Below are 24,710 nucleotides of genomic sequence, written 5' to 3'. Positions count from 1 at the left end.
ACAAAAAAAATATAACACTACTGCAGGTAAATATTTATATAATATAATGAATGACGGACCTGCTGGACACTGTCAGCAGAATGCGTTTATAGAATTAAAAAAAAACACCACAGGAGTGTTTGTTTAACTTTTTCAGGCAGACAATATACTGGTGGTCAGTCACACTGGCAGCAAAAGTGTGCACTGTACTCCTGCTATAACTGCTCCCCAGTCTCCCCCACAATTAAGCTGTGTGAGCAGTGAGCACTCAGCACAGTCAGATATACATAGATGATATATCATGCAGCACACTGAGGCTGAGCACAGATATGGTATGTATCGTTTTTTTCAGGCAGAGAACGGATTAAAATAAAACTGGTGGTCACACTATCAGCAAAACTCTGCTGCACTGTACTGAGTACTCCTCCTAATGCTCCCCAAAATTAGTAAATCAACTCAAGTGTCTCTACTCTAATCTAAACGGAGAGGACGCCAGCCACGTCCTCTCCCTATCAATCTCAATGCACGTGTGAAAATGGCGGCGACGCGCGGCTCCTTATATAGAATCCGAGTCTCGCGAGAATCCGACAGCGGGATGATGACGTTCGGGCGCGCTCGGGTTAACCGAGCAAGGCGGGAGGATCCGAGTCTGCTCGGACCCGTGCAAAAAAGGCTGAAGTTCGGGCGGGTTCGGATTCCGAGGAACCGAACCCGCTCATCTCTAGATAATGACTGATTGCATTATATCGAGTAACCCAAGGAAACCTGCCTTGGAGCTGTTTAGGCGGTTTTGGTTCTAGTAGTTGCTTTCTAGGAAGGTTCAAAGCCCTCCTTCTAGCTGCTTTTAACAACTTAATTGCGTAACCCCTCTCTAAAAATTTTAATGTCATGTTGTGTAATGCTTGATCTCTTTCCAGTGGTTTATTAGTGATGCGGCACAATCTCAAAAATTGGGAGAACGGTAAGCTACGAATCGTAGCTTTAGGGTGAAAACTATCATATTTCAACAAATTATTTCTGTCTGTGGGTTTCACAAACAATGATGTATTGATCAACCCCTCCTCGATAGTTATACACACATCCAAAAAATTGATTGTTTTAGTATCAATTGTTAAAGTAAGTTTAATAGGACTGTCTGAAGCATTGTGCTCGTGCACAATCGTTTCTAAATCATTCTGACTACCTATCCAGAAGATAAGGACGTCATCTATATACCGACAATACAGACTCATCCTTTCTGCAATAGCAATGTTCTGTAGAAATAAATCCCGCTCTACCTCCCACATGTATGTGTTAGCAAAGGATGGCGCCACTGCCGATCCCATCGCACACCCAGTTCGCTGCACATAAAAGGTTTTATCGTACAGGAAATAATTGTGGGTTAGAGAAAATTCTAGCAATGCTATGAAAAAATCAAGATCAGGGCCTGTATAAAGAGGATTATTGGTGATCAATCTTCTGACAGCCTGTAACCCCGCCCCATGCGGTATACATGTATACAGACTAGTAACATCTATGGAAGCAAGGCTAATCTGACCAGAAAGCATACCAATAGCTCCAAACTTCCTGAGTAACATTGAAGTGTCCTTTAAATGTGTACTAGTGTCCTGGATGCATGGTTGTATAAAAGCATCACAATAGACAGACAACGGTTCGCATAATGATCCCCTGGCCAAATAATCGGTCGTCCCGGAGGATCCAGTGGGTCCTTATGCACCTTAGGTATTGTATAAAATATTGGTACAATAGGGAATTGCCTGGACAAAGCATTACAGACAGACTGTGTAACCACACCACGTTCCAATGCCTTGAAGCATACCATCTAGTTCTCGCATAAAAGGCCCCATGAGATCTTGACTCAACCGACCATAAGTAGCAGAATCCGATAATAAACGTTCACATTCATGTCTATACTTATCAATATCAAGAACCACCAATGCTCCCCCCTTGTCCGCATTCCTAATAGAGATGTGCACCGGAAATTTTTCGGGTTTTGTGTTTTGGTTTTGGGTTCGGTTCCGCGACCGTGTTTTGGGTTCGAACGCGTTTTGGCAAAACCTCACCGAATTTTTTTTGTCGGATTTGGGTGTGTTTTGGATTCGGGTGTTTTTTTCAAAAAAACCCTAAAAAACTGCTTAAATCATAGAATTTGGGGGTCATTTTGATCCCAAAGTATTATTAACCTCAATAACCATAATTTCCACTCATTTTCAGTCTATTCTGAACACCTCACACCTCACAATATTATTTTTAGTCCTAAAATTTGCACCGAGTTCGCTGGATGACTAAGCTAAGCGACCCAAGTGGCCGACACAAACACCTGGCCCATCTAGGAGTGGCACTGCAGTGTCACGCAGGCTGGCCCTTCAAAAAACTACTCCCCAAACAGCACATGGCGCAAAGACGAAAGAAAAGAGGCGCAATGAGGTAGCTGTGTGAGTAAGCTAAGCGACCCTAGTGGCCGAAACAAACACCTGGCCCATCTAGGAGTGGCACTGCAGTGTCAGGCAGGATGGCCCTTCCAAATAACACTCCCCAAACAGCACATGACGCAAAGAAGAAAAAAAAGAGGCGCAATGAGGTAGCTGTGTGACTAAGCTAAGCGACCCTAGTGGCCGACACAAACACCTGGCCCATCTAGGAGTGGCACTGCAGTGTCACGCAGGATGGCCCTTTCAAAAAACACTCCCCAAACAGCACATGACGCAAAGAAGAAAAAAAAGAGGCGCAATGAGGTAGCTGTGTGAGTAAGCTAAGCGACCCTAGTGGCCGACACAAACATCTGGCCCATCTAGGAGTGGCACTGCAGTGTCACGCAGGCTGGCCCTTCAAAAAACTACTCCCCAAACAGCACATGACGCAAAGAAAAAAAGAGGCGCAATGAGGTAGCTGTGTGAGTAAGCTAAGTGACCCTAGTGGTCGACACAAACACCTGGCCCATCTAGGAGTGGCACTGCAGTGTCACGCAGGCTGGCCCTTCAAAAAACTACTCCCCAAAAAGCACATGACGCAAAGAAGAAAAAAAAGAGGCGCAATGAGGTAGCTGTGTGAGTAAGATAAGTGACCCTAGTGGCCGACACAAACACCTGGCCCATCTAGTAGTGGCACTGCAGTGTCAGGCAGGATGGCCCTTCCAAAAAACACTCCCCAAACAGCACATGACGCAAAGAAAAAAAGAGGCGCAATGAAGTAGCTGTGTGACTAAGCTAAGCGACCCTAGTGGCCGACACAAACACCTGGCCCATCTAGGAGTGGCACTGCAGTGTCACGCAGGATGGCCCTTCCAAAAAACACTCCCCAAACAGCACATGATGCAAAGAAAATAAGAGGCGCAATGAGGTAGCTGTGTGAGTAAGCTAAGCGACCCTAGTGGCCGACATAAACACCTGGCCCATCTAGGAGTGGCACTGCAGTGTCACGCAGGATGGCCCTTCCAAAAAACACTCCCCAAACAGCACATGACGCAAAGAAAAAAAGAGGCGCAATGAGGAAGCTGTGTGACTAAGCTAAGCGACCCTAGTGGCCGACACAAACACCTGGCCCATCTAGGAGTGGCACTGCAGTGTCACGCAGGATGGCCCTTCCAAAAAACACTCCCCAAACAGCACATGACGCAAAGAAGAAATAAAAGAGGCGCAATGAGGTAGCTGTGTGAGTAAGCTAAGCGACCCTAGTGGCCGACACAAACACCAGGCCCATCTAGGAGTGGCACTGCAGTGTCACGCAGGCTGGACCTTCAAAAAACTACTCCCCAAACAGCACATGACACAAAGAAAAAAAGAGGCGCAATGAGGTAGCTGTGTGAGTAAGCTAAGCGACCCTAGTGGCCGACACAAACACCTGGCCCATCTAGGAGTGGCACTGCAGTGTCACGCAGGCTGGCCCTTCAAAAATCTACTCCCCAAACAGCACATGACGCAAAGAATAAAAAAAAGAGGCACAATGAGGTAGCTGTGTGAGTAAGATAAGTGACCCTAGTGGCCGACACGAACACCTGGCCCATCTAGGAGTGGCACTGCAGTGTCAGGCAGGATGGCCCTTCCAAAAAACACTCCCCAAACAGCACATGACGCAAAGAAATAAAGAGGCGCAATGAGGTAGCTGTGTGACTAAGCTAAGCGACCCTAGTGGCCGAACCAAAAACCTGGCCCATCTAGAAATGGCACTGCAGTGTCACGCAGGATGGCCCTTCCAAAAAACACTCCCCAAACAGCACATGACGCAAATAAAAATAGAGGCGCAATGAGGTAGCTGTGTGACTAAGCTAAGCGACCCTAGTGGCTGACACAAACACCTGGCCCATCTAGGAGTGGCACTGCAGTGTCACGCAGGATGGCCCTTCCAAAAAACACTCCCCAAACAGCACATGACGCAAAGAAAAAAAGAGGCGCAATGAGGTAGCTGTGTGACTAAGCTAAGCGACCCTAGTGGCCGACACAAACACCTGGCCCATCTAGGAGTGGCACTGCAGTGTCACGCAGGATGGCCCTTCCAAAAACACTCCCCAAACAGCACATGACGCAAAGAAGAAAAAAAAGAGGCGCAATGAGGTAGCTGTGTGACTAAGATAAGCGACCCTAGTGGCCGACACAAACACCTGGCCCATCTAGGAGTGGCACTGCAGTGTCACGCAGGATGGCCCTTCCAAAAAACACTCCCCAAACAGCACATGACGCAAAGAAAAATTAAAGAAAAAAGAGGTGCAAGATGGAATTGTCCTTGGGCCCTCCCACCCACCCTTATGTTGTATAAACAGGACATGCACACTTTAACCAACCCATCATTTCAGTGACAGGGTCTGCCACATGACTGTGACTGAAATGACGGGTTGGTTTGGACCCCCACCAAAAAAGAAGCAATCAATCTCTACTTGCACAAACTGGCTCTACAGAGGCAAGATGTCCACCTCATCATCATCCTCCGATTCATCACCATGTACATCCCCCTCCTCACAGATTATCAATTCGTCCCCACTGGAATCCACCATGTCAGCTCCCTGTGTACTTTGTGGAGGCAATTGCTGCTGGTGAATGTCTCCACGGAGGAATTGATTATAATTCATTTTAATGAACATCATCTTCTCCACATTTTCTGGAAGTAACCTCGTACGCCGATTGCTGACAAGGTGAGCGGCGGCACTAAACACTCTTTCGGAGTACACACTTGTGGGAGGGCAACTTAGGTAGAATAAAGCCTGTTTGTGCAAGGGCCTCCAAATTGCCTCTTTTTCCTGCCAGTATACGTACGGACTGTCTGACGTGCCTACTTGGATGCGGTCACTCATATAATCCTCCACCATTCTTTCAATGGTGAGAGAATCATATGCAGTGACAGTAGACGACAAGTCCGTAATCGTTGGCAGGTCCTTCAGTCCGGACCAGATGTCAGCATCAGCAGTCGCTCCAGACTGCCCTGCATCACCGCCAGCGGGTGGGCTCGGAATTTTGAACCTTTTCCTCGCACCCCCGATTGCGGGAGAATGTGAAGGAGGAGCTGTTGACTGATCAAGTTCCACTAACTTGATAATTTTCTCACCAGCAGGTCTTTGAACCCCTGCAGACTTGTGTCTGCCGGAAAGAGAGATACAACGTAGGTTTTAAATCTAGGATCGAGCACGGTGGCCAAAATGTAGTGCTCTGATTTCAACAGATTGACCACCCGTGAATCCTGGTTAAGCGAATTAAGGGATCCATCCACAAGTCCCACATGCCTAGCGGAATCGCTCTGTCTTAGCTCCTCCTTCAATGTCTCCAGCTTCTTCTGCAAAAGCCTGATGAGGGGAATGACCTGACTCAGGCTGGCAGTGTCTGAACTGACTTCACGTGTGGCAAGTTCAAAAGGTTGCAGATCCTTACACAACGTTGAAATCATTCTCCACTGCGCTTGAGACAGGTGCATTCCACCTCCTATATCGTGGTCAGATGTATAGGCTTGAATGGCCTTTTGCTGCTCCTCCAACCTCTGAAGCATTTAGAGGGTTGAATTCCACCTCGTTACCACTTCTTGCTTCAGATGATGGCAGGGCAGGTTCAGGCGTTTTTGGTGTTGCTCCAGTCTTCTGTACGTGGTGCCTGTACGCCGAAAGTGTCCCGCAATTCTTCTGGCCACCGACAGCATCTCTTGCACGCCCCTGTCGTTTTTTAAATAATTCTGCACCACCAAATTCAAGGTATGTGCAAAACATGGGACATGCAGGAATTTGCCCAGATATAATGCACGCGCAATATTGCTGGCGCTGTCCGATGCCACAAATCCACAGGAGAGTCCAATTGGGGTAAGCCATTCTGCGATGATCTTCCTCAGTTGCCGTAAGAGGTTTTCAGCTGTGTGCGTATTCTGGAAAGCGGTGATACAAAGCGTAGCCTGCCTAGGAAAGAGTTGGCGTTTGCGAGATGCTGCTACTGGTGCCGCCACTGCTGTTCTTGCGGCGGGAGTCAATACATCTACCCAGTGGGCTGTCACAGTCATATAGTCCTGAGTCTGCCCTGCTCCACTTGTCCACATGTCCGTGGTTAAGTGGACATTGGGTACAACTGCATTTTTTAGGACACTGGTGAGTCTTTTTCTGAGGTCTATGTACATTTTCGGTTTCGCCTGCCAAGAGAAATGGAACCTAGATGGTATTTGGTACCGGGGACACAGTACCTCAAACAAGTCTATAGTTGGCTCTGCAGTAATGATGGATACCGGAACCACGTTTCTCACCGCCCAGGATGCCAAGGCCTCAGTTATCCGCTTTGCAGCAGGATGACTGCTGTGATATTTCATCTTCCTCGCAAAGGACTGTTGGACAGTCAATTGCTTGGTGGAAGTAGTAAAAGTGGTCTTCCGACTTCCCCTCTGGGATGACCATCGACTCCCAGCAGCAACAACAGCAGCGCCAGCAGCAGTAGGCGTTACACGCAAGGATGCATCGGAGGAATCCCAGGCAGGGAGGACTCATCAGAATTGCCAGTGACATGGCCTGCAGGACTATTGGCATTCCTGGGGAAGGAGGAAATTGACACTGAGGGAGTTGGTGGGGTGGTTTGCGTGAGCTTGGTTACAAGAGGAAGGGATTTACTGGTCAGTGGACTGCTTCTGCTGTCGCCCAAAGTTTTTGAACTTGTCACTGACTTATGATGAATGCGCTGCAGGTGACGTATAAGGGAGGATGTTCCGAGGTGGTTAACGTCCTTACCCCTACTTATTACAGCTTGACAAAGGCAACACACGGCTTGACACCTGTTGTCCGCATTTCTGTTGAAATACTTCCACACCGAAGAGCTGATTTTTTTGGTATTTTCACCAGGCATGTCAATGGCCATATTCCTCCCACGGACAACAGGTGTCTCCCCGGGTGCCTGACTTAAACAAACCACCTCACCATCAGAATCCTCCTGGTCAATTTCCTCCCCAGCGCCAGCAACACCCATATCCTCCTCATCCTGGTGTACTTCAACACTGACATCTTCAATCTGACTATCAGGAACTGGACTGCGGGTGCTCCTTCCAGCACTTGCAGGGGGCGTGCAAATGGTGGAAGGCGCATGCTCTTCACGTCCAGTGTTGGAAAGGTCAGGCATCGCAAACGACACAATTGGACTCTCCTTGTGGATTTGTGATTTCGAAGAACGCACAGTTCTTTGCTGTGCTTTTGCCAGCTTAAGTCTTTTATTTTTCTAGCGTGAGGCTGAGTGCTTCCATCCTCATGTGAAGCTGAACCACTAGCCATGAACATAGGCCAGGGCCTCAGCCGTTCCTTGCCACTCTGTGTGGTATATGGCATATTGGCAAGTTTACGCTTCTCCTCCGACGATTTTATTTTAGATTTTTGAGTCCTTTTTTTACTGATATTTGGTGTTTTGGATTTTACATGCTCTGTACTATGACATTGGGCATCGGCCTTGGAAGACGACGTTGATGGAATTTCATCGTCTCCGCCATGACTAGAGGCAGCAGCTTCAGCACGAGGTGGAAGTGGATCTTGATCTTTCCCTATTTTTGGAAACACAACATTTTTGTTCTCCATATTTTAATAGGCACAACTAAAAGGCACCTCAGGTAAACAATGGAGATGGATGGATACTAGTATACTTATGGATGACGAGTGACTGACGACACAGAGGTAGCTACAGCCGTGTACTACCGTACTGCGTCTGCTAGTATACAGATGATAATGATATAAAAAATATATATATATCACTACTGCAGGTATATATAATATAATGACGGATCTGCTGGACACTGTCAGCAGACTGCTGAACTACTAGTATGAAGAAGATAGAAAAAAAACCCCCACCACAAGTAGGTATACAATTATGGACGAGCACTGACGACACAGAGGTAGCTACAGCCGTGGACTACCGTACTGCGTCTGCTAGTATAGAGATGATAATGATATAAAAAAAATATATATATCACTACTGCAGGTATATATAATATAATGACGGACCTGCTGGATACTGTCAGCAGACTGCTGAACTACTAGTATGAAGAAGATAGAAAAAAAAAACCCACCACAGGTAGGTATACAATTATGGACGAGCACTGACGACACAGAGGTAGCTACAGCCGTGGACTACCGTACTGCGTCTGCTAGTATAGAGATGATAATTATATAAAAAATATATGTATATCACTACTGCAGGTATATATAATATAATGACGGACCTGCTGGACACGATCAGCAGACTGCTGAACTACTAGTATGAAGTAGATAGAAAAAAAAACCCAACCACAGGTAGGTATACAATTATGGACGAGCACTGACGACACAGAGGTAGCTACAGCCGTGGACTACTGTACTGCGTCTGCTAGTATAGAGATGATAATGATATAAAAAATATATATTTATCACTACTGCAGGTATATATAATATAATGACGGACCTGCTGGACACTGTCAGCAGACTGCTGAACTACTAGTATGAAGAAGATAGAAAAAAAAAACAACCACAGGTAGGTATACAATTATGGACGAGCACTGACGACACAGAGGTAGCTACAGCCGTGGACTACCGTACTGTGTCTGCTAGTATAGAGATAATGATATAAAAAATATATATATATCACTACTGCAGGTATATATAATATAATGACGGACCTGCTGGACACTGTCAGCAGACTGCTGAACTACTAGTATGAAGAAGATAGAAAAAAAAACCCCCACCACAGGTAGGTATACAATTATGGACGAGCACTGATGACACAGAGGTAGCTACAGCCGTGGACTACCGTACTGCGTCTGCTAGTATAGAGATGATAATGATATAAAAAATATATATATATCACTACTGCAGGTATATATAATATAATGACGGACCTGCTGGATACTGTCAGCAGACTGCTGAACTACTAGTATGAAGAAGATAGAAAAAAAAAACCCACCACAGGTAGGTATACAATTATGGACGAGCACTGACGACACAGAGGTAGCTACAGCCGTGGACTACCGTACTGCGTCTGCTAGTATAGAGATGATAATTATATAAAAAATATATATATATCACTACTGCAGGTATATATAATATAATGACGGACCTGCTGGACACGATCAGCAGACTGCTGAACTACTAGTATGAAGTAGATAGAAAAAAAAACCCAACCACAGGTAGGTATACAATTATGGACGAGCACTGACGACACAGAGGTAGCTACAGCCGTGGACTACTGTACTGTGTCTGCTAGTATAGAGATGATAATGATATCAAAAATATATATTTATCACTACTGCAGGTATATATAATATAATGACGGACCTGCTGGACACTGTCAGCAGACTGCTGAACTACTAGTATGAAGAAGATAGAAAAAAAAAACCAACCACAGGTAGGTATACAATTATGGACGAGCACTGACGACACAGAGGTAGCTACAGCCGTGGACTACCGTACTGTGTCTGCTAGTATAGAGATAATGATATAAAAAATATATATATCACTACTGCAGGTATATATAATATAATGACGGACCTGCTGGACACTGTCAGCAGACTGCTGAACTACTAGTATGAAGAAGATAGAAAAAAAAACCCCACCACAGGTAGGTATACAATTATGGACGAGCACTGATGACACAGAGGTAGCTAGAGCCGTGGACTACCGTACTGTGTCTGCTAGTATAGAGATGATAATGATATAAAAAATATATATATCACTACTGCAGGTATATATAATATAATGACGGACCTGCTGGACACTGTCAGCAGACTGCTGAACTACTAGTTTGAAGAAGATAGAAAAAAAAACCCAACCACAGGTAGGTATACAATTACGGATGAGCACTGACGACACAGAGGTAGCTACAGCCGTGGACTACCGTACTGTGTCTGCTAGTATAGAGATAATGATATAAAAAATATATATATATCACTACTGCAGGTATATATAATATAATGACGGACCTGCTGGACACTGTAAGCAGACTGCTGAACTACTAGTATGAAGAAGATAGAAAAAAAAACCCCACCACAGGTAGGTATACAATTATGGACGAGCACTGACGACACAGAGGTAGCTACAGCCGTGGACTACCGTACTGCGTCTGCTAGTATAGAGATGATGATATAAAAAATATATATATATCACTACTGCAGGTATATATAATATAATGACGGACCTGCTGGACACTGTCAGCAGACTGCTGAACTACTAGTATGAAGAAGATAGAAAAAAAAACCCCCACCACAGGTAGGTATACAATTATGGACGAGCACTGACGACACAGAGGTAGCTACAGCCGTGGACTACCGTACTGTGTCTGCTAGTATAGAGATAATGATATAAAAAAATATATATATCACTACTGCAGGTATATATAATATAATGACGGACCTGCTGGACACTGTCAGCAGACTGCTGAACTACTAGTATGAAGAAGATAGAAAAAAAAACCCAACCACAGGTAGGTATACAATTATGGACGAGCACTGACGACACAGAGGTAGCTACAGCCGTGGACTACCGTACTGCGTCTGCTAGTATAGAGATGATAATGATATAAAAAATATATATATATATCACTACTGCAGGTATATATAATATAATGACGGACCTGCTGGACACTGTTAGCAGACTGCTGAACTACTAGTATGAAGAAGATAGAAAAAAAAACCCAACCACAGGTAGGTATACAATTATGGACGAGCACTGACGACACAGAGGTAGCTACAGCCATGGACTACCGTACTGCATCTTCTAGTATAGAGATGATAATGATATAAAAAATATATATATATCACTACTGCAGGTATATATAATATAATGACGGACCTGCTGGACACTGTCAGCAGACTGCTGAACTACTAGTATGAAGAAGATAGAAAAAAACCCCCACCACAGGTAGGTATACAATTATGGACGAGCACTGACGACACAGAGGTAGCCACAGCCGTGGACTACCGTACTGCGTCTGCTAATATAGAGATGATAAAGATGATAGAGATGAACAAAAAAAATATAACACTACTGCAGGTAAATATTTATATAATATAATGAATGACGGAACTGATGGACACTGTCAGCAGAATGCGTTTATAGAATTAAAAAAAAAACACCACAGGAGTGTTTGTTTAACTTTTTCAGGCAGACAATATACTGGTGGTCAGTCTCAGTGGTCACACTGGCAACAAAAGTGTGCACTGTACTACTGCTATAACTGCTCCCCAGTCTCCCCCACAATTAAGCTATGTGAGCAGCACTGGCAGTGAGCACTCAGCACAGTCAGATAATTATATTATACATACATAGATGATATATCATGCAGCACACAGAGGCTGCTCAGGCTGAGCACAGATATGGTATGTGACTGTGACTGTATCGTTTTTTTTCAGGCAGAGAACGGATTAATTAAACTGGTGGTCACTGGTCACACTATCAGCAAAACTCTGCTGCACTGTACTGAGTAGTAGTACTCCTCCTAATGCTCCCCCAAATTAGTAAATCAATCAATCAACTCAAGTGGACTGTCTAATCTAAACGGAGAGGACGCCAGCCACGTCCTCTCCCTATCAATCTCAATGCACGTGTGAAAATGGCGGCGACGCGCGGCTCCTTATATAGAATCCGAGTCTCGCGAGAATCCGACAGCGGGATGATGACGTTCGGGCGCGCTCGGGTTAACCGAGCAAGGCGGGAGGATCCGAGCCTGCTCGGACCTGTGAAAAAAAAGCAGAAGTTCGGGCGGGTTCGGATTCAGAGGAACCGAACCCGCTCATCTCTAATTCCTAATAATAATGTCATGTCTCTTACCAAGACCTCTTAAGGCTGAAAATTCTTTGCGGGACATGGTGGAGCAAACTTTATCACATGGTTCATCATAAATGCTGTCCATCATTCTGCTAAATGTTTTAATAGACGGGTTTTGTGACATGGGCTCGAATGTTGATTTCATCAGTTTCTTTACTTGTGATGGTATTACTAACTATGTCACAGGATTATACTCCGTCTTCCTACTGAAATGTTCCTTTAGTTTAAGAGAACGTGTCAGTCTATAAGATTCCACCTTGGTGGTTCTTGATATTGATAAGTATAGACATGAATGCGAACGTTTATTATCGGATTCTGCTACTTATGGTCGGTTGAGTCAAGATCCCACGGGGCCTTTTAAGCGAGAACTAGATGGTATGCTTCAAGAGGCAGTGGAACACGGTGTCTGTAATGCTTTGTCCAGGCAATTCCCTATTGTACCAATATTTTATACAATACCTAAGGTGCATAAGGACCCACTGGATCCTCCGGGACGACCGATTATTTGGCCAGGGGATCAATATGCGAACCGCTGTCTGTCTATTGTGATGCTTTTCTACAACCATGCATCCAGAACACTAGTACACATTTAAAGGATGCTTCAATGTTACTCAGGAAGTTGGGAGCTATTGGTATGCTTTCTGGTCAGATTAGCCTTGCTTCCATAGATGTTACTAGTCTGTATACATGTATACCGCATGGGGCGGGGTTACAGGCTGTCAGAAGATTGATCACCAATAATCCTCTTTATACAGGCCCTGATACTGATTTTTTCATAGCATTGCTAGAATTTTCTCTAACCCACAATTATTTCCTGTACGATAAAACCTTTTATGTGCAGCGAACTGGGTGTGCGATGGGATAGGCGGTGGCGCCATCCTTTGCTAACACATACATGTGGGAGGTAGAGCGGGATTTATTTCTACAGAACATTGCTATTGCAGAAAGGATGAGTCTGTATTGTCGGTATATAGATGACGTCCTTATCTTCTGGATAGGTAGTCAGAATGATTTAGAAACGATTGTGCACGAGCACAATGCTTCAGACAGTCCTATTAAACTTACTTTAACAATTGATACTAAAACAATAAATTTTTTGGATGTGTGTATAACTATTGAGGAGGGGTTGATCAATACATCATTGTTTGTGAAACCCACAGACAGAAATAATTTGTTGAAATATGATAGTTTTCACCCTAAAGCTACGATCCGTAGCTTACCGTTCTCCCAATTTTTGAGATTGTGCCGCATCACTAATAAACCACTGGAAAGAGATCAAGCATTATACAACGTGACATTAAAATTTTTAGAGAGGGGTTACCTCATTAAGTTGTTAAAAGCAGCTAGAAGGAGGGCTTTGAACCTTCCTAGAGAGCAACTACTAGAACCAAAACCGCCTAAACAGATCCAAGGCAGGTTTCCTTGGGTCACTCGATATAATTCAAGCAGTCATTATCTGACTAAAAGGACCAAACAGATTTGGCCCATTGTGGCCACAGATAAAGGGCTAGGCGATGCTTATCAGTCTACACTATTACCTAGTTACTCTAGAAACCGTAGTATCCGAGATTTGGTGGTAAAAACGGATATCTCCCAGTTAAATACTCCAAGAGAGCATTTTCTCAGTAAAAAAGCAGGTTGTTACCGTTGCAGTGGGTGCACTACGTGCAGCTACATGACACCAGGCACAACATTTTTGCACTCCTACATGGGCAAATCGTATACCATCAAATATTTTCTGTCATGTGAATCAAAATTTGTGGTTTACTTGCTCACATGCCCTTGTGGACTATCTTATGTGGGCAAGATGGATTGCGCCGTTAAGATCAGAATGGGGCAACACAGGTACGCCATCCGGGAAGCCATTAAAGTAGGGGCCCGATCAACTTGTGGCCCGGCACTTTGCCAAAAAACAACATAATATGGCCACACTTCAATACAAAATTATTGATCAGGTCCCCAGATCCTTGAGGGGAGGGGATAGATCTAAAAAATTGTTACAATTAGAGTCACGCTGGATTCATACACTTGATACAATAGCCCCAAAAGGGCTGAATGAGGCGCTTAATTTAAAGTGCTTTTTATGAGCAGCGAAGTTTGCTAACAGTAGGGTAAGGTGGTTATATATGTGGATTGAGTATAAGTATTGTAGATCCTACCCACTGACTTATAACATTATTTAATGCAAGTAGGGCACCTTCATTCTAGATAGGGAATTGTTAGCTAGATGACAATCTGCATTATATGTTATGTTTGATTATACATAGTATCACAGTTTTTTATGTTTCACTGATCTCGATCTGGTGTTTTTAGGAGTGATAGATTAATGTTTTGGAATATACCAGATTGTCTTAATATGTTTATGGGTTGCACCATGTGAATTTCACTGTGTTACATTTAATAAGGCTGTGTTTATTACACTGCACATGTATATAGCGTTGAATGGAGGCGGACAGTTTGTTTATAGGTTTCCATGGTTGCTCTTCCTTAGCCACAACGCGTACGCTGGACGGGCCGGCGTGACCTCACTTCCGGGGGGACCAGGAGGACGCGACCGGATACCGGGCAACGCGATTGGAGGCGGCGGGTGGGACTGATCTCATACAGGTATTTAAGCACTTTTTATTTGTATATGCACTAATCCTGCTGAAGGGGCTGCGTCCCCGAGACGTAGACACTGCAATAAAATAACACCATTAAGAAGTGTCCTGAGTTCCGCCTCATTGTACTGGGTATATGCCAGAGGATCGACTCTGAGAGGAGGGCACCTTGAGCAATAACGACTGTGCGGAGGGGACCGCTGGAGTGCCGGGTCAGTTTGGAGTTTATATATATATATATATACACCCCCACACATATATATTAAAGATAACATAGTGGACTGGTATAGTATTTCAAGTTCAAATAAATATATATATATATATATATATATATAAAATGTAGAAAAGAAACTGCGGCACTCCAATGAATAAATGCATATTTAGTGAAGAATCATGACAGCAAGTACTGGGGCAACGTTTCGGTACGTGCAGGTACCGTTGTCAAGCCCTATGCTGTCAAGCTGAACAAAGAAATAAGCATAACAATAGAGAATAACTTACCTAAATACTAAAGCGTCTCCCGCCGCTGGAGGAGGCCGGGTTCCGGCAACCGGCCTCGTGGTGTCCGTCCACTGTGGTCGCTTGCCGATGACGTCAGACCGCCAGCGCCGGCAGGATCCCGGGAGCGCATTGTGCGTTGCCAGGCAACCAGACGCCGGTGACTGCATTGCCTCCCCGGCCCCCCACAGCGGCTGAAGGAAAGGGGACAAGACACATGTTAACACTGCTACTATAAAATATGCATATTAACACTGCTATTCTGGAGTGAAGAAGGTTATGGCACAATAGTTACAGGATATATTAATAAAGTGGTAATGACAAAAACTATCAAATCTGGTTATAACGGAGAGAAGATATTGTTAAGAGATTGCATCGCTAATCAGAATGAAAATATGTGCTTAGCAAAAAAATTGCAAATCACAGAAAAGTGTTCCAATTACACCGTTTGTTCAAGCCCGCTGGAGACACTGTATTGAGATAGTGTATCCATTTTATTTCACATCTAAGGAGTTTTCCACCTCGATCCCGACTTCGTAAAGAGGCTGGTACGTGATCTATAAGCATGTGTCTAAGGGAGGAAAGAGGGTGGCCCATTTGTTGAAAATATCATGCCACAGGTTTATCAGAATTCCCACTGGCAATGGCTTTCCCAATCGACGACCGGTGTAGCGCCATGCGTTCTCGGGCTGTGCGACAGTTTTGCCCACGTAATATAATTTACATGGACAAATGATAATATAGCTCACGTAGGTGGAAAGATACAAGAGTGTGTGCTTGATGGAAATGGTTCTTGAAGAATGAGGGTGAAACTTTGAATGAAGATCCCGTTATCATATGTGAGCAAGTGGTACATCTGGGACATTTGTAGCAACCAGGAGGTTTAGACAAAAAATGAGGGGCAGAGATGGATTACGCCAATCCAGTAATGTCCGTATGGACCACCATGTCTTTAAGGTTCTTGCCTCTGGTGTAACAAGCCATCGGCCTTTTAGATGTAAAACATGGTACATTTTTGTCGGAAGCTACAATGGGCCAGAGAGCACGACTTGCCCGCTGTACCACTTGACTCGATGCTGTATACTCCAACTTCCAAGGAATCACTGATTTCTGATCTTTACCTCTTGCGGTGAGTAATTGTTTCCGGTCTAGGGCTAACACCTCCATTTTTTGTTTCTTCAATTCATTTAGATTGTATCCCCTAGCAACAAATTTGGCAATGACAGTATCGATGCTGCTTGCTGCTATCGTAGAATTGCTTGCAATTCTAGCCACCCGTATCATCTGGGATTTTGGCAGTCCTTTCTTGAGGGGATTCGGATGGAAACTGGAGGATAATAAAAGCGTGTTCCGATCAGTCGGTTTCGAGAACACTTCGGTCTTCAAATTACTCTCCTCGATGGATACTCTAACATCATAGTTATTATTATTATTTATTTATATGGTGCCACAAGGGATTCGCAGCGCCCGTTACACAGTACATAAGCAAATGAGCAAACAAGAAAACAGTACTTACAGTTCAAGACAATATAGGATAGGTATAGAAAACCCGGGGTTAGGTGCCATCAAAGGGAGTATGGAGTATAAGGCGCCCATAACTTTATTGTGATTAACATAAACCTTTCTTAAGCTAGTTTATCACTAAAATAAAATGACACACACTGAAATAAAGACACGGACACGGTAGCTGGAGTTAAAGGTCAGACGATATTTATTGATCGCTGACCAACTCTTTAAACTATCATTGTAATTTAAATTGGAATTAATTTAGATTGTAAAGTTAAATTTAGATTGGAGGATGGCAAAGGAAAAGTCGCTACCAGGCACCAGCTCCAGTCACTTAGATGAAATCCAACAAACCAAGGAGGGGACTACCAAAACCCCGCCTCCTTCCTGCATAACCCGCATTGTGCTGGCCTCACCACTCTTTTCTCTGGCAAACGTTCGGTTCCTGCAGGGGAATGTCTAAATGTCCACTCGCAAGAGAAGGACACACCTGCCGTGCTTCTAAAGAGGGTGCCCCACAATGACCACTTATGCCTGTTTGACCGCTGGTTGGTAGCGACTTCCCGCCAATCTGGCTGTCAATAGCCAACTGTAGAAGGCAAGAACAAATAAAAAATAATCAGGAAGGGCGGGAGGGCATAGAATAATGGCAAACGGAAGTCTGAGGCACATGACTATACATTATATACTATCCTGAGACCAACCCCTTAAAGCTTGATGTACAACCCTATGATCCTATAGGAAAAAACAAAGGGAAACCATGATCTACCTAGCAACTGTTTAGTCATAAAACAACCAATCACAAAAATTGGGCTCTTATATGGCCTCAGGCTTATGCAGCCTTCAGCTAATCTAAGATAGTGTAAGTAAGAAAAGGAAATGCACATGAGATATATATATATATATATTTCTCATACGTCCTAGAGGATGCTGGGGACTCCGTAAGGACCATGGGGTATAGACAGGATCGGAAGGAGACATGAGAACACTATAAGACTTTGAATGGGTGTGAACTGGCTGCTCCCTCTATGCCCCTCCCACAGACCTCAGTTAGACTTTGTGCCCAGGAGTGACTGGACACACTCTAGGGGAGATGCAAAAGATTATATATCAAGCATATAATATGAGGCGCCAAAATGAGTGGTTTTTCCTAGCCGCTATAAATGGAGAAAGTCAATCTCCAGAACAAAAGAAACAAATAAAAATGAATTACAGCGCTAATACAACTGATGCTAATGATATATAAATTTATTCATTAAAACAGACTGATAATCAAATATATATAAAATTTGTAAAAATTGCTCATGGACCAATTTATGGACATATAATAGACTCCTCAGCAATGACCTTATCTAGGCGAAAGTCCATATGATATTGTTTGGACCACAGGTTTAGTTATTCACAAGGACCAGTATGATTAATTACCCATCAGGTGTTCCAATGTATGGATCCGGATCAAGGTCTTTATCTGTAAAGTAAATGGTCAGGAGCAGTGTTCCCTTACGCGTTTCGCCGCTCCAGGCAGCTTTCTCAAAGGGTGTTTTGAGAAAGCTGCCTGTCATTGGACGTGACTCAAGACAGCTCCATCAGGCTCTTCACCCAGGACCACCCATCTTCATGCTATTTGTGAACCAGGATCCCGAATCCAACTTGGTCAAAGTAAGGAATATTTTCCAGGATTCACTTGTAAACGGAACACAGTGTGCTGGACATTAAAGTGTCAAATAAAATCGAACTGTGAACCAGAATCCACTTTACAGATAAAGACCTTGATCCGGATCCATACATTGGAGCACCTGATGGGTAATTAATCATACTGGTCCTTGTGAATAACTAAACCTGTGGTCCAAACAATATCATATGGACTTTCGCCTAGATAAGGTCATTGCTGAGGAGTCTATTATATGTCCATAAATTGGTCCATGAGCAATTTTTACAAATTTTATATATATTTGATTATCAGTCTGTTTTAATGAATAAATTTATATATCATTAGCATCAGTTGTATTAGCGCTGTAATTCATTTTTATTTACACTCTAGGGGAGCTCTACTGAGTTTCTCCAAAAGACTTCATGTTAGGCTTTTTATTTTCAGGCAGACCTGCTGGCTACAGGCTCTCTGCAGCGTGGGACTGAGGGGAGAGAAGTCAGACCTACTTCTTCTTAGTTCAAGGGCTCTGCTTCTTAAGCTACTGGACACCATTAGCTCCAGAGGGTTCAATCACTTGGTTCGCCTAGCTGCTTGTTCCCGAAGCCGCGCTGTCACCCCCCTCACAGAAGCCAGAAGAAAGAAGCCGGGTGAGTATAGGAAGAACAGAAGACTTCAGTAATGGAGGTAACATGCAGCGGTCATGCTGCGCTCCATGCTCCCACACACCAACGGCACTCACAGGGTGCAGGGCGCTGGGGGGGGGGAGGGTGCACCCTGGGCAGCAAGTTACGGTAAGTTGTTACAGCTGGCATATGTTCTTTTTAGGTGTCTGGCCACTGTTTACGATACTCCCGCCGGATACCGCAACGGCCGCGCTGCGCGCCATTGCTCCCACCCGCCAACGGTTGTTACAAGGGTTCAGGGCGCTAGGGGGGAGCGCCCTGGGCAGCTATATAGGTGTATACAGATGTAGCCACCTTTATCTTGACTGTTTCTCCGCCGAGACGGGCGTTTAGCCACGCTAAGGCGATAGCTGAGTTTAATCACAGGCAGGCGCGTTGAGACGATCTAGATACTCATCATGCATTACACATCTCCACCACTGTGTGGCTAATGCTCCACTAATCCAGTACTTTCGATCGTACAGTATAGCGGCGGATTGATCTACAGCTCTGGCAATACTGTAGGCGTAACGGGAGGCGGTGGAAAAAGTATGGAGTACAGTACTGTATGTGTATGGAGACGCAACTACAGTAATTGTGTAAAAGGAAGAATGTACAGTACAATGTATAAACACCGTGCTTTTAAAATATATGAGCGTCTGAGTTCGCTAATGCATAATGGGAATGGAGGACTAGCAGAAGGCGGAGGAAAACACCGTGCTTTACAAATGCGAGCGTCCGAGTCCTCTAAGGCATAAACCAACAGCAATGGGGCGGGGGCCGGGCGCTGTTTGCAGTACTTTCACACATGAAATTAGAAATCTCTCATGAGGCGTCGTGGGCTAGGGGTGAAGGCTCCCACCTCCCTCACTGGGGGTCCAGGGTTCGAGACATGATGTGCTTTCTTTCTTTTTTTTTTTTTTCTGTAATAATGCACTGTATTATTTTATTTACATTGTAAGACAGTCAATGGAAGGATGCACACAGGTTTCACATAAATCAAAGTACATCTGCAGGAGCGATTCTTTACGCTAAATGCACCCAAACAGCGTGAATGAAATGAGTGTATTCTGACGCTACCAACTAAGCAAAACAGTACTGTAGATCTTCAGCGTTTGTGCATTGCACAGGACCTGAATTTCCTCCCTGTGCAGGCCCCCAGGGGGGAAGGGCGATGGGGGTAGGGGGGAGACGATGGAAAATACTGTGCCTTTGAAATGCAATTACAGTACATGAGCGTCCGAGTACACTACGGCATACTGTAAACCAACACCAATGGGAAGGAAGTGCCAACCTTATTTTTAATGTGTTCCCGTGACATTCACTTTAACATTTTTTTTTTCTCTCCAATACAGTACATCCAATGGAAGGATGCACACAGGTTTCACATAAATCAAAGTACATCTGCAGGAGCGATTCTTTACGCTAAATGCAACCTACAGTACGGTACTGTAAGTGAGCAAAATAGTACTACAGTGGGCGTTTGTGTATTGCACATGACCTGCATTCCCTCCCTGTCTACTGCATGATCTGTGCAGGCTCCCATGGGGGAAGGGCAACAGGCTAGCAGGAGGCGGAGGAAAACACCGTGCTTTACAAATGCGAGCGTCCGAGTCCTCTAAGGCATAAACCAACAGCAATGGGGCGAGGGCCGGGCGCTGTTTGCAGTACTTTCACACATGAAATTAGAAATCTCTCATGAGGCATCGTGGGCTAGGGGTGAAGGCTCCCACCTCCCTCACTGGGGGTCCAGGGTTCGAGACATGATGTGCTTTCTTTCTTTTTTTTTTTTTTTTCTGTAATAATGCACTGTATTATTTTATTTACATTGTAAGACAGTCAATGGAAGGATGCACACAGGTTTCACATAAATCAAAGTACATCTGCAGGAGCGATTCTTTACGCTAAATGCACCCAAACAGCGTGAATGAAATGAGTGTATTCTGACGCTACCAACTAAGCAAAACAGTACTGTAGATCTTCAGCGTTTGTGCATTGCACAGGACCTGAATTTCCTCCCTGTGCAGGCCCCCAGGGGGGAAGGGCGATGGGGGTAGGGGGGAGACGATGGAAAATACTGTGCCTTTGAAATGCAATTACAGTACATGAGCGTCCGAGTACACTACGGCATACTGTAAACCAACACCAATGGGAAGGAAGTGCCAACCTTATTTTTAATGTGTTCCCGTGACATTCACTTTAACATTTTTTTTTTTCTCTCCAATACAGTACATCCAATGGAAGGATGCACACAGGTTTCACATAAATCAAAGTACATCTGCAGGAGCGATTCTTTACGCTAAATGCAACCTACAGTACGGTACTGTAAGTGAGCAAAATACAGTAGTACTACAGTGGGCGTTTGTGTATTGCACATGACCTGCATTCCCTCCCTGTCTACTGCATGATCTGTGCAGGCTCCCATGGGGGAAGGGCAACAGGCTAGCAGGAGGCGGAGGAAAACACCGTGCTTTACAAATGCGAGCGTCCGAGTCCTCTAAGGCATAAACCAACAGCAATGGGGCGAGGGCCGGGCGCTGTTTGCAGTACTTTCACACATGAAATTAGAAATCTCTCATGAGGCGTCGTGGGCTAGGGGTGAAGGCTCCCACCTCCCTCACTGGGGGTCCAGGGTTCGAGACATGATGTGCTTTCTTTCTTTCTTTTTTTTTTTCTGTAATAATGCACTGTATTATTTTATTTACATTGTAAGACAGTCAATGGAAGGATGCACACAGGTTTCACATAAATCAAAGTACATCTGCAGGAGCGATTCTTTACGCTAAATGCACCCAAACAGCGTGAATGAAATGAGTGTATTCTGACGCTACCAACTAAGCAAAACAGTACTGTAGATCTTCAGCGTTTGTGCATTGCACAGGACCTGAATTTCCTCCCTGTGCAGGCCCCCAGGGGGGAAGGGCGATGGGGGTAGGGGGGAGACGATGGAAAATACTGTGCCTTTGAAATGCAATTACAGTACATGAGCGTCCGAGTACACTACGGCATACTGTAAACCAACACCAATGGGAAGGAAGTGCCAACCTTATTTTTAATGTGTTCCCGTGACATTCACTTTAACATTTTTTTTTTTCTCTCCAATACAGTACATCCAATGGAAGGATGCACACAGGTTTCACATAAATCAAAGTACATCTGCAGGAGCGATTCTTTACGCTAAATGCAACCTACAGTACGGTACTGTAAGTGAGCAAAATAGTACTACAGTGGGCGTTTGTGTATTGCACATGACCTGCATTCCCTCCCTGTCTACTGCATGATCTGTGCAGGCTCCCATGGGGGAAGGGCAACAGGCTAGCAGGAGGCGGAGGAAAACACCGTGCTTTACAAATGCGAGCGTCCGAGTCCTCTAAGGCATAAACCAACAGCAATGGGGCGAGGGCCGGGCGCTGTTTGCAGTACTTTCACACATGAAATTAGAAATCTCTCATGAGGCGTCGTGGGCTAGGGGTGAAGGCTCCCACCTCCCTCACTGGGGGTCCAGGGTTCGAGACATGATGTGCTTTCTTTCTTTTTTTTTTTTTTTTCTGTAATAATGCACTGTATTATTTTATTTACATTGTAAGACAGTCAATGGAAGGATGCACACAGGTTTCACATAAATCAAAGTACATCTGCAGGAGCGATTCTTTACGCTAAATGCACCCAAACAGCGTGAATGAAATGAGTGTATTCTGACGCTACCAACTAAGCAAAACAGTACTGTAGATCTTCAGCGTTTGTGCATTGCACAGGACCTGAATTTCCTCCCTGTGCAGGCCCCCAGGGGGGAAGGGCGATGGGGGTAGGGGGGAGACGATGGAAAATACTGTGCCTTTGAAATGCAATTACAGTACATGAGCGTCCGAGTACACTACGGCATACTGTAAACCAACACCAATGGGAAGGAAGTGCCAACCTTATTTTTAATGTGTTCCCGTGACATTCACTTTAACATTTTTTTTTTCTCTCCAATACAGTACATCCAATGGAAGGATGCACACAGGTTTCACATAAATCAAAGTACATCTGCAGGAGCGATTCTTTACGCTAAATGCAACCTACAGTACGGTACTGTAAGTGAGCAAAATAGTACTACAGTGGGCGTTTGTGTATTGCACATGACCTGCATTCCCTCCCTGTCTACTGCATGATCTGTGCAGGCTCCCATGGGGGAAGGGCAACAGGCTAGCAGGAGGCGGAGGAAAACACCGTGCTTTACAAATGCGAGCGTCCGAGTCCTCTAAGGCATAAACCAACAGCAATGGGGCGAGGGCCGGGCGCTGTTTGCAGTACTTTCACACATGAAATTAGAAATCTCTCATGAGGCATCGTGGGCTAGGGGTGAAGGCTCCCACCTCCCTCACTGGGGGTCCAGGGTTCGAGACATGATGTGCTTTCTTTCTTTTTTTTTTTTTTTTCTGTAATAATGCACTGTATTATTTTATTTACATTGTAAGACAGTCAATGGAAGGATGCACACAGGTTTCACATAAATCAAAGTACATCTGCAGGAGCGATTCTTTACGCTAAATGCACCCAAACAGCGTGAATGAAATGAGTGTATTCTGACGCTACCAACTAAGCAAAACAGTACTGTAGATCTTCAGCGTTTGTGCATTGCACAGGACCTGAATTTCCTCCCTGTGCAGGCCCCCAGGGGGGAAGGGCGATGGGGGTAGGGGGGAGACGATGGAAAATACTGTGCCTTTGAAATGCAATTACAGTACATGAGCGTCCGAGTACACTACGGCATACTGTAAACCAACACCAATGGGAAGGAAGTGCCAACCTTATTTTTAATGTGTTCCCGTGACATTCACTTTAACATTTTTTTTTTTCTCTCCAATACAGTACATCCAATGGAAGGATGCACACAGGTTTCACATAAATCAAAGTACATCTGCAGGAGCGATTCTTTACGCTAAATGCAACCTACAGTACGGTACTGTAAGTGAGCAAAATAGTACTACAGTGGGCGTTTGTGTATTGCACATGACCTGCATTCCCTCCCTGTCTACTGCATGATCTGTGCAGGCTCCCATGGGGGAAGGGCAACAGGCTAGCAGGAGGCGGAGGAAAACACCGTGCTTTACAAATGCGAGCGTCCGAGTCCTCTAAGGCATAAACCAACAGCAATGGGGCGAGGGCCGGGCGCTGTTTGCAGTACTTTCACACATGAAATTAGAAATCTCTCATGAGGCATCGTGGGCTAGGGGTGAAGGCTCCCACCTCCCTCACTGGGGGTCCAGGGTTCGAGACATGATGTGCTTTCTTTCTTTTTTTTTTTTTTTTCTGTAATAATGCACTGTATTATTTTATTTACATTGTAAGACAGTCAATGGAAGGATGCACACAGGTTTCACATAAATCAAAGTACATCTGCAGGAGCGATTCTTTACGCTAAATGCACCCAAACAGCGTGAATGAAATGAGTGTATTCTGACGGACTGTGCATCTTCGGTATTTGTGTATAGCATAAGACCTGTGAAGGCTCCCAGGAGGGAAGGGCGTAGGGCAAGACAGTGGAAAATACTGTGGTCAAAGAAAGGGCATATTTAAAACTAAGGGAAACTGTCACAAAGTAC

Source organism: Pseudophryne corroboree, chromosome 8 (genome assembly GCF_028390025.1).
Source record: "Pseudophryne corroboree isolate aPseCor3 chromosome 8, aPseCor3.hap2, whole genome shotgun sequence".
NCBI lineage: Eukaryota > Metazoa > Chordata > Amphibia > Anura > Myobatrachidae > Pseudophryne > Pseudophryne corroboree.
This window is presented reverse-complemented; position numbering follows the sequence as displayed.